This window comes from Amphiprion ocellaris, chromosome 2 (assembly GCF_022539595.1).
Source record: "Amphiprion ocellaris isolate individual 3 ecotype Okinawa chromosome 2, ASM2253959v1, whole genome shotgun sequence".
Taxonomy (NCBI): Eukaryota; Metazoa; Chordata; class Actinopteri; family Pomacentridae; genus Amphiprion; species Amphiprion ocellaris.
This window is the reverse complement of record NC_072767.1, coordinates 22,742,450-22,757,009: the sequence shown is the minus strand read 5'-3', so window position 1 is coordinate 22,757,009 and position 14,560 is coordinate 22,742,450. Positions and strand designations below refer to the sequence as shown.

The 14,560-nt window shown below is 40.1% G+C and overlaps 1 long non-coding RNA gene across 1 annotated transcript in view; it reads left to right on the top strand.

Annotated features, from left to right (window-relative positions):
- The first annotated feature begins 2,488 nt into the window (after positions 1–2,488).
- The window catches only part of LOC129350098 (uncharacterized), a 32,383-nt gene continuing 20,311 nt past the window's right edge, over positions 2,489–14,560 (top strand). The window contains exon 1 of the long non-coding RNA XR_008603336.1: positions 2,489–2,585. This is a non-coding gene — a long non-coding RNA (uncharacterized LOC129350098). The remainder of the gene's footprint in view (positions 2,586–14,560) is intronic.

The following is a 14,560-nucleotide window of genomic DNA, read 5'->3' as shown; positions in this document are numbered from 1 at the left end:
GCTCAAGAACAGTGCTTCAGCAGAGAGCTTCATGGAATGGGTTTCCATGGCCGAGCAGCTGCATCCAAGCCATACATCACCAAGTGCAATGCAAAGCGTGGGATGCAGTGGTGTAAAGCAGCCGCTACTGGACTCTAGAGCAGTGGAGACATCTTCTCTGGAGTGACCAATCGTGCTTCTCCATCTGGCAATCTGATGGATGAGTCTGGGTTTGGTGGTTGCCAGGAGAACGATACTTGTCAGATTGCATTGTGCCAAGTGTAAAGTTTGGTGGAGGGGGGATTATGGTGTGGGCTTGTTTTTCAGGAGCTGGGCTTGGCCCCTTAGTTCCAGTGAAAGGAACTCTGAATGCTTCAGCATACCAAGACATTCTGGACAATTCCATGCTCCCAACTTTGTGGGAACAGTTTGGAGCTGGTCCTTCCTCTTCCAACATGACTGTGCACCAGTGCACAAAGTAAGGTCCATAAAGACATGGATGACAGAGTCTGGTGTGGATGAACTTGACTGGCCTGCACAGAGTCCTGACCTCAACCTGATAGAACACCTTTGGGATGAATTAGAGCGGAGACTGAGAACCAGACCTTCTCGTCCAACATCAGTGTGTGACCTCACAAATGCGCTTCTGAAGAATGGTCAAAAATTCCCATAAACACACTCCTAAACCTTGTGGACAGCCTTCCCAGAAGAGTTGAAGCTGTTATAGCTGCAAAGGGTGGACTGACGTCATATTGAACCCTATGGATTAGGAATGGGATGTCACTTACGTTCATATGCGAGTCAAGGCAGGTGAGCGAATACTTTTGGCAATATAGTGTATCTTTAGGGTGTTTCATTAGTACATTTACTTAAGCGAAATATTTCAGTATTTTTGCCATCACTGATGCTAATATGTAGTATCTTGCACTATATATATATATATATATATATATGTGTGTGTGTGTGTGTGTGTGTGTGTGCGCGTGTGTGTGTGTGTGTGTGTGTGTGTGTGTGTCTGTGTATGAAAATGTGACATCCAACTGACGTTGCCTCACATTGTTTTGGTTAACTATGGATTGATGTAATGTTTTGTTCTGCGCTGTCTTTTTACTAAAGACTATAAAAATCTATCCTTTTGTACACTCTTCATTCTCCTCATCATTTTTTAGAACCTTCTTCCCTCATTAGTTCTGCCAGATCCCTGTTTTTCTGACCCTTGATCTCATTACTGAGGACATGTATTCCTGCTCGCAGTCAATAAGGGTGTCAGCTAAATGGCCAGGATGTAAATGTTATAGTGAGTGTGATTTGATTCGCCCTGGCTAAGACTTGTTGTTGCGCCGCCATGAAAGGTTCCTTGTTTGGAGTCATTTGATCTGTTACAGTGAGGTGTAACTCCCTGCAGGGAAGGAAGGAGGCCTGTGGTTGGTTGAGACATCAGGGGTCATTGTTCGGCTGCCCTTCCTGCAGTCAACAAGAGCTGATGGAGAGCACTGCAAAACACAGGGATCACTTTCAAATGTGTGGGTGGCAGTAGAAATACTTTATCATCAACAGATAAGATGGTTAAAGGGATCAGTACCGAGTCACATTCATTCATCTAGGTAAATCTCAAAGTAAATTCGCCCTCTGAAAAAAATTCATTATATGTCCCCAGAACCGTTTAACTAGCCCGATATTCTGCTGATGAAAAGTATAATTATGCACAAGAATGAATGTCTGCACGTTAACCCAGCATCAAGACTGAAACAACAAACAGAATCCTAGTTTTGGAGTTTTTTAAACCCTCTGTTGAAGGTTTTCCATTCGTTAAGCTCTTAATCTGAGATCATCCAGTGTTGGGACAAAACAAGATTTCTCTCCAGTTCCTATCAAATCTGTACTGATAGCGCATCACAGAAAATTTATGGCTAAAGTGATGTTTTTCTTCGTAAACAGTGTCACCAACCCTTAAGGCTCATTGTGGTTCAAAGACAGAAACATGCCGAATTGATTTAAAAGCACAAGACATTTCCATCAAAGTTTTGCTCAGATGACACTCATGGCCGACTCTCCTGGAATATAACAAGGTTAAAAATATAAACTTGTCTTTGTCTCAAGATTTCAGATTATTTATGCTTTCTTCAGTGGTCGTCAAGGACTTTTTTGCCCCTTCCTTTAAGGAAGAAGAAACGGATTGTTTTGGGCCATGGATGACGCACTCAATGAACCACAGTCCTGTTTTTTACAGTTTGATGATTTGATTTTCAACAAGAGGAGACAAACTTAATTTCTGACCTTCACATGCCTATTTCTGTGAACACAAAGACAAATTGAGCCTGTCCTGTTCTAACTGGCTTTCACATTATGTGTGCTACATGCATATTTGCTGTGGAATAACAACATTCAGCAAACTATATGTTTGTAGGAGCATTTGTTAACAAGTCCAACTGTATACAGCAACATTATAGTGTGTTAGAAACCACTTATTCAATGTTTATACTGCTCATAACTGAAACTATCTCTCTGCAGGTTTTTTTTATCATGTGCACTTCTCACAGTTCATCATCTTATGGGCGTCCCTCGGGAGGAAGGTCTTTCCTGGGTTCTGACGTCAGGCTTTATGGGTAAGTAAACAAAGGCTAATTGAGGAAAGAGCCTCCACATAAACAGAGCTGTTGTCACTGTCAATAAGATTTAGATGAAGAGACAAACAGTGACCCAGGTCAAGTTGGAGGTTTGAGAAAAGTAGAAGAATGACAAGAGATTTATTCTTCTTATAATTTTTTTCCATTGAATGATTCAGAGTTAAACGTCTAAAAAATCGGTCTACAACCACTGATTTCAAATACATCAATAAAGTCATGTTAAAACTATTAAATGCTAACTATTTGTCACTATGAGATAACGTGGGGTTATACATCAACTAGTAGTGACCCAATTTAACTCCTGACTGTTGCTGGACTGCCTAGCTCAAGTTAACAAAGTCAGTGTCATTGGCACAATCTATTCACTGCAGATTACATAAAAAGATTATAAAACCTAGTTTCCCTTATAAAATGTGTTCATTTTAAGACCAGAGAGACTTCATTGTATCCCATAGTCTACCTTGTGGAGTGATGACTTTTTATGAGATAATCAAGGAAAATTATTGTGGTTATAGTTCTAGATAAATGTCTCATCTGACCTGGAATCTGACTGTCTTGACTGTAATGTCAGTTCCTTCTTCAGTCTGTGTCTCCTCTCCATAGCCAGTACACTCTGATTTTAAGTCAGCAGGCTAATTTGACAAATTTTTGTAACTTGTAATGTTCTGGTGGGAAACATTCACACTGACCACAGAATATGGAAATAAACAGGATTGTCAAAAAGCTAACTGTTTAAGGATACAGTGACTGATTTACTGTTTACATTCCAAACAATGCCGTCTCAGCTTTGTGTTTTCTATGTATTGTGCTCTGGGTTTTTTTTAGAAGTAAACAATGTGCATGTCTGTAGGCTGATGATCATTTTTCAACTCAGATTTCTCATAGATGTTAAGATAAGCATCAAATGGACGCCCTCTTGGGTTGGAGGCTTCTGCCTGTTAGAATGGAGTTTTTCTTCTCACTAACATCAAGTGCTTGCTCATGGAAAACCTGTTGGTTTAAAAATGACATACTATGGTTTCTACATAAAACTGGCTGTAAGTGATTTGAATTAAACTTGTTCTGTTTTACACACACTAGAGATGCTTTAAAACCTTAAGAAACGAACAAGGTATGTGTAAACAAACACATCGGTCTCTGCTTTCTACACTCCTGTTTTAATCCCAAATGACTGTCCCTCCCCTGTGTCTCCTTCATGTTTCCTTTCCCACAACAAAACTTATTTACAGGAGCAGTGACCAAAGTTGCTGGTTGAAATTCAGACTTGCAAAATAGTTGCAGGGGAGATAATTGACCAACATTTACTGTCCTTTGTGCCTTTGAGCAATGCTTGTAACCCTGATTCTAGTTTGAACCTGGTCTTTCTGATTGTACATGAAGCCTTTTCCCATAAGTCACCATTTTATACAGCTGCTGTCAGGTAAAACATGTAGTACGACTTCGTAGCACACTGTTGTCTTCTGCATGTTGTCTTTTCATCAGTTTATGCCGTTAAAAAATTGATGACAGTAATAAGAAAGCATCCACACAGGTAAAAAAATAAATACATCTCCCATTCAATTTGGGACTCATCTAATGTTGTGAGTTCAGCTCAGTGAATCTTCAATAAGTTCTTTTCATACTTCACACCTCAGGAATTTGTATGAAAAAACATTAAATTTCACAAAATACCTGGCTGTTACGCATGACTTGTGTGGTTACTACAAAACGCTTGACATACTTTTGAACTTTAAATCATCCAATCAACGCATTTTTTATTATACATAAAACGAGATGCTTAATGAATTCAGCCACCTAAAGTCATTCACTGCTTCAAGCTAAAGGACAAAATACGATACAAGTTTAGGGATATTCTCCTTCACAAAGGTGGAGGTGATGATTTAGTCTTATGTCACTGGTTAAACATGTACATATCTGCAGTGTGTTTATTCTCTGACCACAGGCAGTCTTGGTATTTGAAGCTCCAAGAGACCAGTGCACAAAGGTGTGTTGTGCCTCTCCCATTGGTCCATCTGAGATGGGGTGGTTTGGTGGTTGAATCCCTGACTCATGACTTATGTGTGCACATGGAGCTGTGCACTGGCTTGCATGGGTCCCTGTGCAAATGTCACACTGTTTAAGTGCAGAGACGCTGTGACAAGTTTACTGAGCAGACATATCTTCAGGTTTAATCTGCTGGCATGAGGTGTTTTATTAAGCCTGTATTCATGGTTTAGCTGAAAGTTCCCTGTAGTCTTCTCTATCTGTTTTTTTGCCATGTGACTCAAAAATCTGCACAGAGATGCATTGTTTAAGTTCCTCTTTGGATACGTGGATGCAGAAATGTGAATCCAGTCTCTGTTTGGTCCAGTTGCAGAAAGAAAGGCCCGTGAAATGTGGTTCAAAATTGACATTTGCAGACTTTATCAAAGCCTCTTCCCTTGTGTTCTGAGTTTATCACATGAAAGAAAACTGAGATTTACCACACAGCCAAACCAAACAGGGTAGATGTCAAAATTTGAAATGTATACAGTAGTTATGGAATATTTTCCTCACTTTGTGTCTGTGGACTAAGTTACCTGCTATCATAAACTTCGCACACGAAGCAACTCACTCTCAGTGGTTGTCATGTACTGCTGATATGGTACCAGATGCAGCATGTTGCATCTGTGAATCCCACTTCTCTCCGGTGGAAAATGTTTCCTGCCAAGGATGTTGGTGGTGATATTCAGCCCTACATCAGTTTGGCTCTTCACAAAATCCACCTTTTCTTCATCTCGTCATTCTTAGGAAATTTAAATGTGAGCTTTTCTGCAAATTCTAGCATCCAGGGAAGCTGCATTTGCTGGATGAAACCATGGCTCATAGTCAAACTGTGGGCTGTAGTATGTGTAGAACCACTGATTGTAATGTTTTTTAGTATTATGATGTCAGAATGGGGGCTCGTGCATAGTATGACTCCAGTACGTCATTGAATCATGATATCTGGCCGCCGAGAAACTTCTTTTTTAATTAATCTAATTTAATGTGTTTAGAAATACGTCTCTGAATTTTCCTTTACATGGACCTAAAGTGCAAAGTTTCCCTGATTTGAATGCAAGCATCCAATATTAGGTTACAATCGTTGGTAAATCAGTTATATGAAATTCATTTTGTTTGTGTGAATGAAACATGAAAGCTTTTAAACTATTACTTTTATATACAACATGATGACTCAATTCTTTACTAAATGTGCAAGTTGAAAGTGCAAAAACCAGCCATGTGCTTCTGTTGCCTCAGTCTAACCATACATGGTGTAATTTGTGTGGCTTTATACGCCCACCACCCACACCCAAACTCCTCCTTATAACATGTACGCAGCACAAAAATGGACAAAGCATTGCTACTGAATCTAATCTACTGACGGATAACACAAGAAATACAAGCAGTTTATGACTGCAATCTTAGGAAGACAAAGGTGAGGACGGTATTCAGTAAGAACAAAATGAGTCTAAATATTGACCCCTGCAGCACTCAGCAAAGGCAAGAGAGACAGGAGCATGAAAACAAGCTATTTTTTCAATTTCATCTAACAAGAGACAAACCCATCTGAACTGTCCCTCTCTGTGAGAAGCATAAGAAAACTATACTCAAGTCTTACAGTTTGACCAGTAACAAAAGCTGTGTGATGCTGATTTGTGGATCCAAAGAAACACACAACTACACACAAACCACCACATAAAGTGCAGCCGAATGGACCGGCCCTCTTGATAAATTTCCAGCTTCTTTTGTGTAGATGGGTTATGAAGACGCTTTGATTCCCAGCTTGTAAAAACCTCTGGTTTTCATAGACATGAAGATCATGTGTGTGCATCATTTAAAGTTGGACTGCATTTTAATATTACAGAGCTTTTATGGCCATCGTGGCCTGCCCTTTGCACCTCTTTAATGTTAGCTTAGCCGTATGTAACAGTTATGTAACTGTATTACTGTACAGGGCATAGAATCCATTGTGCCATTGCTTTTGGCCTTACTGTTTACGTGCACTATCTCAGGTGCTTTCCACGTTGTGGGAGTCATGCAGGTTATACACTGAGCTGTGGAAAGCTGTAAAGTTGACTGATGTGTGAAATTTAAACAACCTGAGGAGGGTGGTGAGAGAGAGAGAGAGAGAGAGAGAGAGAATATGATAAGGAAAGAGAGAGCAGATGATTTAAATGGCCCCTTTATCAGTGCCCATGCCCTGCAGTCAAATATGTGCTGTTTTTTATCATTTGCAAACCACAGACTCTATTTTTAATGATTTAGTGAACAGAGAATGAGCGAGGTGTGATCTCATGCTGACGCTCCGACGGCAGTGTCTCCATCTGAGTTCGGGATAAAAGTGTTTTTTTGCTGTACATTATGTTCTGTAAACCATAGCAGCAGTTTAAGAGGAAGTAAAGACACAGCTTTACCAACTACACCACATCCGTTTTAATGAGTTTTTCATAGGGGGGTGATGACAGCAGGATTAAGATTCATATCTTATCAACTGTTCACTTTCATTTCTCTTAATATACCTATTAGGCTGCTCACAGAGATTTTTTTAATTTTCTGAAATTCCAATGATGCTCACACTTGTGTCTTTTGGTGAAATATTTAAACAAGCGTTGAATGATTTCCTTGTTATTTTCCCAGCTATTTTGTGTTTAGTGCTATTTAGCAAATGTCAGCATATTAACATGCTAAGCTACCTGCTAAATTACTTGCTAAACACAACAATATGTTCACAGTGTGAGCATGTTAGTATTATGGCATTAACATTTTGCTCAGTGCACAGCTGCACTATCTGAGTATTGCCCATACTTGATCATTTGGGTTCAGTTTCACTGCTCTCATCAACTTTGTTTCCTGCTAGCTGGTGAACATAAATTAACATTTTAGAGCCAAATAGTTGGGTATTTGCTCAGGGGTGGTGCAGATTAAAAAAAAAAAAAAAAAAAGAAGAAGTAAAAAAAAGTGAATATTGGACTGAATAAGAGACAAGTCCCATATAGTGGTCCTGAAAGCAGATGAATCTCACAAGTCTCACATGTCCCCACAAAGTGTCTTTCAGTTTTTAAGATCGAAATACTACAGAGATAGTTGATTTCACATGACTATAACCCCCGGTTTAAAGGCTGTTCTAAACATGACATTTTGCTTTAAAAACCAAAGAGCGGCTGATTTTCCTGCCCCCTTCAGGAAGAAAACATTGTCTCTGTGTTGAGCTAGTTCATTGTTGTAGATGCCAGACAGCACCTGGGTTGAATTCTTACTGGCTCATAAAGCTGATAGACTAACTTGTGGTGGAGGAATGGCAGAAATAGACTTCCAAGTTGATAACAACCACAAAACATAACAATGGTAGATTTTCACTATGTGGAAGCTTTAATGCTATATATTAACTATATAAAGGGGTAGTGGCTCAGTTGACTTCTTTAATCTAATGAGATTAGCACTAAATGGACACGTGTGTGTCATTTTCTGTCATAGTATACATTTTATTTTGGACTCCGTTGCTCCATCTGTTGTCTGCATCCGTGATCTGATCCTTGGCAACCTTAGCATTACCTGCTTTCAGTGACAGAGACACCTTATATGTCCAGCTGTTAGCATGTTGACCTAACATTTACAGCACCTCAGTCCAGATGAGGCTCTGCTCAAAAATCCAAACATTAGCACTGGAAGACAAAGGAGGCCGGTGACATGGCTGTCATACCAACTCCCAAGATTTAGTGAGCGCTTCCAATGGAAAACACAAACTCAAAATGGATCCCAGATGATCTTATTCATGGTGGAAGCATCTTCTGAGTCTCTGGCATGAAACACATGTAGCACGTTACTGCATGTCTGCTTACATTTAGTCGTAATGTGGGAGGTTAAATAGGAAGCAAATGGGAAGCTGGGAGGATCATGCGTCATTTACAACAAAAACAAGAGTAAAACACAAGGCTCTTGAAAGTGGAGTTTACTATACTCTTTCCATTTAAGTGAAAAACTAACTGATTCCAGTATCCCAGAACTGTCCTCTTAGTGGATCTTTCATACTTTTTCTATCTTTATGCAATTTCATGATTGGTCAGAATCAATACTGACAGCCCTGTTGAGCCACATCCATGATCTTTTACTTACTCTAAATGTAAATATTCTGAAAACCCTCAAAACACATCTAATATTCCTATGCCAGCCATCCTTAAGACAACAAAGGTAAGATATTTTTCTCAATCCTGCTGCCATTAAAGTTTTTTTTAGATATTGCGAACATTGAGAGGCATTCTTCTTCTCCTTTTGTTGCAGTTGTTCTTGCAAGTGAAAAGTGAAACTAAAAGAATTTGCTGTTCTGACTGCTGATAACACAGAGATAAGATAAAGCCGTGGTCAGTAGGTTCATTCAGTATCTGCAGTTTGAGACGAACCGCTTCGGGTGTTGCAAAGTATCCTGAACTGATGACACTGCTGGTAGACTTATACTGGTGAGATGCGACAGCTCCAGCCCGTATAGAAAACTACACATGACAATGCTACAAAACTGAGTTTAAACCTCTACAAGTGTAGCCGCGTCTGTTGGTGCATGTTTACATAGGTCATCACTGCAACTCTGAACTCTGAGATAAGGTTTGCTATTATTAAGCTGGTCGGACTAATCAAAACACAATTTGGGTCTGTTTTTTGTCTCTACACAAAGCAACACTTACACCAGTTCGTACGTGGGCAGGATATTTGTCAGTTTCATTTTCATCTCTGATATTTTGCTGATGCTCAGGTCAGTAGTGCAGAGATGAGTTTTGATCTTACATTACGATCCCTACGAACAGTTATAGGTAGTATGTCTGCTTCCTCCTTTAAGCTTTTAATTCTTTCAAAATAGAGAGAAAGATTGATGGATTTCATTTGCACTGAGAGACATTGAGGGCTTTCTTCTGTAAGTTTAACTGATCAGCGTTGAGTCTTGTCCAGCAATTTTTGAGGTTGCATAAGTACCTATCCACTGGAGTATGTTCTATTTTATCCCTGGAAAACCACCCTGAAAGAAGCTCACCGGGTGCTGATCTTGCAGTCGGAGCATCCACAAAGGTTCTTACTGCCCACCAATGGTCCAAGGTCCTGCAGTGAAAAACTGCCTAATTTAGATAATATCTTTTTATATCCAACCCCCAGCATTTAAGTTATTCATGTACTTTTAGAATTTTTTTCAGCTAGTGCAAGTTATCCAGTAAATCACTGTTTCCATTGTGTGTTGTATTTGTGGTTGGACCAATACCTACAGCCTCAGCCATACTTTTTAATTTCTATTATTTTCACAAGCTTGTATGCTTGACTGAAGCAGTGGCGAACAATACAGCAGCTAAACATCAACATGTGCATGTACAGTACAGTGTCTGTGCACTGTAGAGCCTCACAGATCTGTAAGCATGGCTGTCAGCCCTCCATGAGGCTGCTACTAAGTTTTCCAGCTGTTCTTAATCTTTTTTTTTCTTTATCCACATGGAGCCTCAGTTATGAGAGAATAACAACAACTGGCCGTGACGTCACGATAGGAAGATTGTAGTGTTTTTGTTCAGCTCATCCCCCCTGAGAGGATACAGTGTCAGAGACCAGCAGGGTTGTTGTTGAAGAACCAGTGTGGCAACTTCAGATTAGGCAATGATGCATGAGGAAGCTTTTATTTATTTATGTGTACAAAAAAGAATCTTGTCTGATTCTGTTTCCAATCTCAGCTTGGATCTAAGAAACACTAGCTGTATTTCATATGCAGACAAAAACAAGGAAAAGAGAAAAACAAACAGGAAAAAAAGGGAAATGTGATTCACATTCTGCAAAGAAAGCATGAAGATAATTATAAGTAATTCTCCTCTTCTTCATAATCAATATGGAAGAATAGAAAAGCACATCTAACAACTATTACCACCAATTTGTTAGTAGATGTAATAATATATTTAATACCTAGTAAAACTCAACAATATTTTTACACACCCCAGGAAACTTGTTTCTTATTTTTGCTGTAGCTTTTATCACAACAATGTATTTTTCAGTTCATTCATTTTTGTGTTATTCTTCTGCTGCCACGTGCTGAGGTGCTGATTCCTTCGACTAACGCGGCCTCAGACTTCTGGAGAGTGGATGTGACTTTGTGGAATTATGAGCTGTTTGCTACTGATTGACAGGGTTAAATAGAGGACAGCCTCTCTCCTCCCTCATGACCACAACTCATTGGACCACTGCCTTCTTCCCCTTTCCAGCCCTGTACCCCCACCAACACCAACCCCACCCACCCGCAGCCTTACAGCAAACTGCTACTTCAGAAGAAGTCCTGCTGGTCCCATGTCGAAGGGCAACAAAACAGGCTCCTCTCTCAGGTGGTGAGCTTGCTGGGATGAATCCGAGGCCGAACAGCCTCTCATCTTCACCTTCTTTTCTTCCCTCCCACTCAATGCTCTCCCCGTTTGTTTTCATTGAAAGGAAAGCTGAAACCTGTTGGGTTTGTTTTTCTCCTTCTCTTGGCAATGTGCCTGCATTTAAAGCCCAGGTGTTGCCGAAAAGGGAGTCATCTTTCAGAAAAACACGAGGTGGATCACTGGGTCATGAGGGAGGACTGGAGAGGTGACGAAAGAGGCCGACATGTCTAGATTTTGACAATTTCTCTCTCTCTCTCTCTCTCTCTCTCTCTCTCTCTCTCTCTCTCTCTCTCTCTCTCTCTCTCTCTCTCTTTCTCTCTCTCATCTTTGGATGTTTTCATCTTTCAAAACCAGTTGGGCAGTCTATCAGATGCCAGTCAAACAGTCAACAACACATTCTTCTTTGCTGACTTAATTTGAACCCAGTCACAGCAGTTGTTTTCCTACACTCTTCTCGTGACAAAGAACCCCTTAAAAAATAAGACAAGAACTTCTCTGCCTAGTTACTTGGTCCTCTGGGGAAAGTTTTGCACGGAATTGGCAGAAACTCTGCTCCAGGAGAGAAAATCTTTCTCCCTCCTCACACTAGCATTTGTCCAGCTATAACAGAAAAGGGAAGAACTTTTTCAAATTGGTTGGAAATCAACTAGGGATGTGAAACATGTAATTTTTTGATTGATCTACCTTTAATTGCTTTCTTGATTAATGATTGACCACAAAATGTCTGAAAATTGACAAAAATGTAAAAATGAACATTATAAAATTAATAGATGCAGCCTTGAAAAGTCAACAGAGAAGTGCATCCATCCATCCATCCATCCATTATCTATACACCGCTTAATCCTCACTAGGGTCGCGGGGGGGGCTGGAGTCTATCCCAGCTGACTCGGGCGAAGGCAGGGGACACCCTAGACAGGTCGCCAGTCTGTCGCAGGGCCACATACAAAGACAAACAATCACTCTCACATTCACACCTACGGGCAATTTAGAATGATCAATCAACCTCAGCATATTTTTGGACTGTGGGAGGAAGCCGGAGTACCCGGAGAAAACCCACGCATGCACAGGGAGAACATGCAAACTCCATGCAGAAAGATCCCGGGAAAGCCGGGACGCGAACCAGGGATCTTCTCGCTGCAAGGCGAAAGTGCTAACCACTACGCCACTGTGCAGCCCCCAGAGAAGTGCAGTAAGCAATTATTCTTTCTATGAGCCAGCAGGGGGCGATCTCACTGGTTGCAAAAAGATGTCTGATTATATAGAAGTCTATGAGAAAATTATCCTACTTCTCACTTCATTTGCTACCTGAGCAAACATTTTCCTAATAAATTTATGGCCTCAATCACTAGCTCCAAATCTCTTTCAATAAAGCATGATGTTTATTTTGTAAATTCCAATCTCATTTAGAATAAAATAAATGACAAAGCAATTTATGCTTTAGGGCATGGCCACAAAATGATTGACAAGTTGTTTCTGCAGTGTCGGGATACAGACATAGCAATGCATATCCATGGCTCTGTGTGCATGTAAACGCAATGAATTTGTTTTTGTTTCTTGTCCTTGCTTTCAGAATTTTGAGCCTTTCGCAGTGTTTTCAGTTCATGAAAGTTAATTGTACCATTTTGTTTAGAATTATAGATGCACCCTGCTAACCAGACTAGCTAGCTAGTATGAGTGCAGAGTCATTAAGCTAACAGTCCCTGGCCTACATGGCTTCGCTTTAATTATGAGCGCTAACTTTATATTCAATAAGTTTGCACTGTATAGCCTGGAACTAGATGTTGTCATTTGCAGTTATAGGTGTGCGTAGTGTAGTCAGGTTCTCAGTTGACTTGACCCCTCACTCCTCCCCAGATCCACCCTGGCATCAAAAAGTCCTGGCAGTCAAAATGACAATCTTAAGGCTTCAAAATGGCAGTCTACAAACCAGTGTGTATATTCACTTCTTTTATATAGCCTATGCTCATGATGCAGTGAAATAAAATTCCAAAGATAGACAGTTTACTATGAAGTAAAACCGGCAAAAGCATGAATTCCTCATAATGAGAAGCTGAAGCAATGTCTGGTACTCGGAAAATGACATAAATTAATACTGAATTGTCAGTATAGTTCAGGGCAACAATAGGATCACTTATATTTCTAAACACAAAAAATTGTTTTTGAGAAGGTTGCAGTTTCACAGTCATCACAGCCCACACAATGCACCCTAAACAATCAGAACTTACTATATTTTTTGACTTGCATAAATAGAGCTTGCTATAGTTCAGACAGGAGTAAAAAAATGTCTCCATTCAGACATTTAAGTCGCTCCAACTTTCCAGCCTCCTTGCATATTTGCATTTACTTGTATGTAAACTTTGAATGTTAACTAAATGGTAGAAAACCTTGACACAAATGTGCTGACTGAATTTTTATAAATGACTGCAGATTCTTATTTCCCTGTTACATCTACCAGCAGGTTTTTTGAATGATGTGTGTCAGTTGTCTTTCCATTTGTCAAACCACAGGGAGATAAAATGACCAACTGCAACACCAAGTTTTGTTGCTGATGCCTCAAACCGGTCCGTCACATCGTCTGATCCATGAGCAAGCTCTTTTTTGTGTATCTGCTTGAAAGGGAACATTCTGGGTTGTATTTAGAGAGGATCAATATGTTTTTCTTACCTGACTGAACAGGTAAAGATTTTTTTTCCCTGAAGAGGCTTTTATGCTGTTCTGTTTCAGGAGATGTTATTTATGTAGCTCAATCTGAAATGTTTTCTCTTAAAAATAAGCTTTTCTCAGTGGTTGCCTTTACAAAAAATGTTTTTTTTCTGTAATGCTGCAGTAAATTAATGTTATTGCTGACAAAGACCTGGTGAACACTGTTAGGAGCTTTTTTCCATTTTGGATTTAACCTTGTGTGATGACTATTATTTACCAAAACACTAGCAAACTCGTGTGTATCGTCAAGCTGAAATCGAAAGTATGGCACTAACTTCAGATCACCAGCAAAGATATAGTTGAGTTAAAGCACAGCACAGGAGTTCCCGTTTAATTTCAGCCAAACACGTGCCATTACTGACATGTTGCATCAAGTGACTGCAGAGATAGATTGTGTGCTGTGTTTTTCCACTACTTCTGTAAAGAAACGAAAGAAAAACTAAGAAAATTGTACAGAAGCTACACATATGGATGACTGCTCTTGTAGTTAAGCCCTCTAAATATTTGTGACTGTCACAGCAGGCCTGTGTGATTAACAGTCTGGATCTTCCCCTCTGGAAAGAACAAACTCAGTAGGAAATCTTTTAGGGAAACAGAACTGGGAAAACAGATTCAACCCCTGATGTACCCCTTGACAGCCGCCCACCAGAACCCCATGGGAAACCCCTTGGTCCCCTCCTCCTCCCCGCTGCTCCTGCAGCCAAAAGCCCAGCTGGAGAGTCAGGAGGTCACTCAGCTGATTTAATCCCTGGTCCAGGTCAAATAAACACACAACACTGGGAAAATGACCAGCAGAATGTGACGTAAGTGTTCTGAGGATTATTATGAAGCTGAAATTAATCATTTTTGGCAGGAAAAAAAAATGTTTTTGTC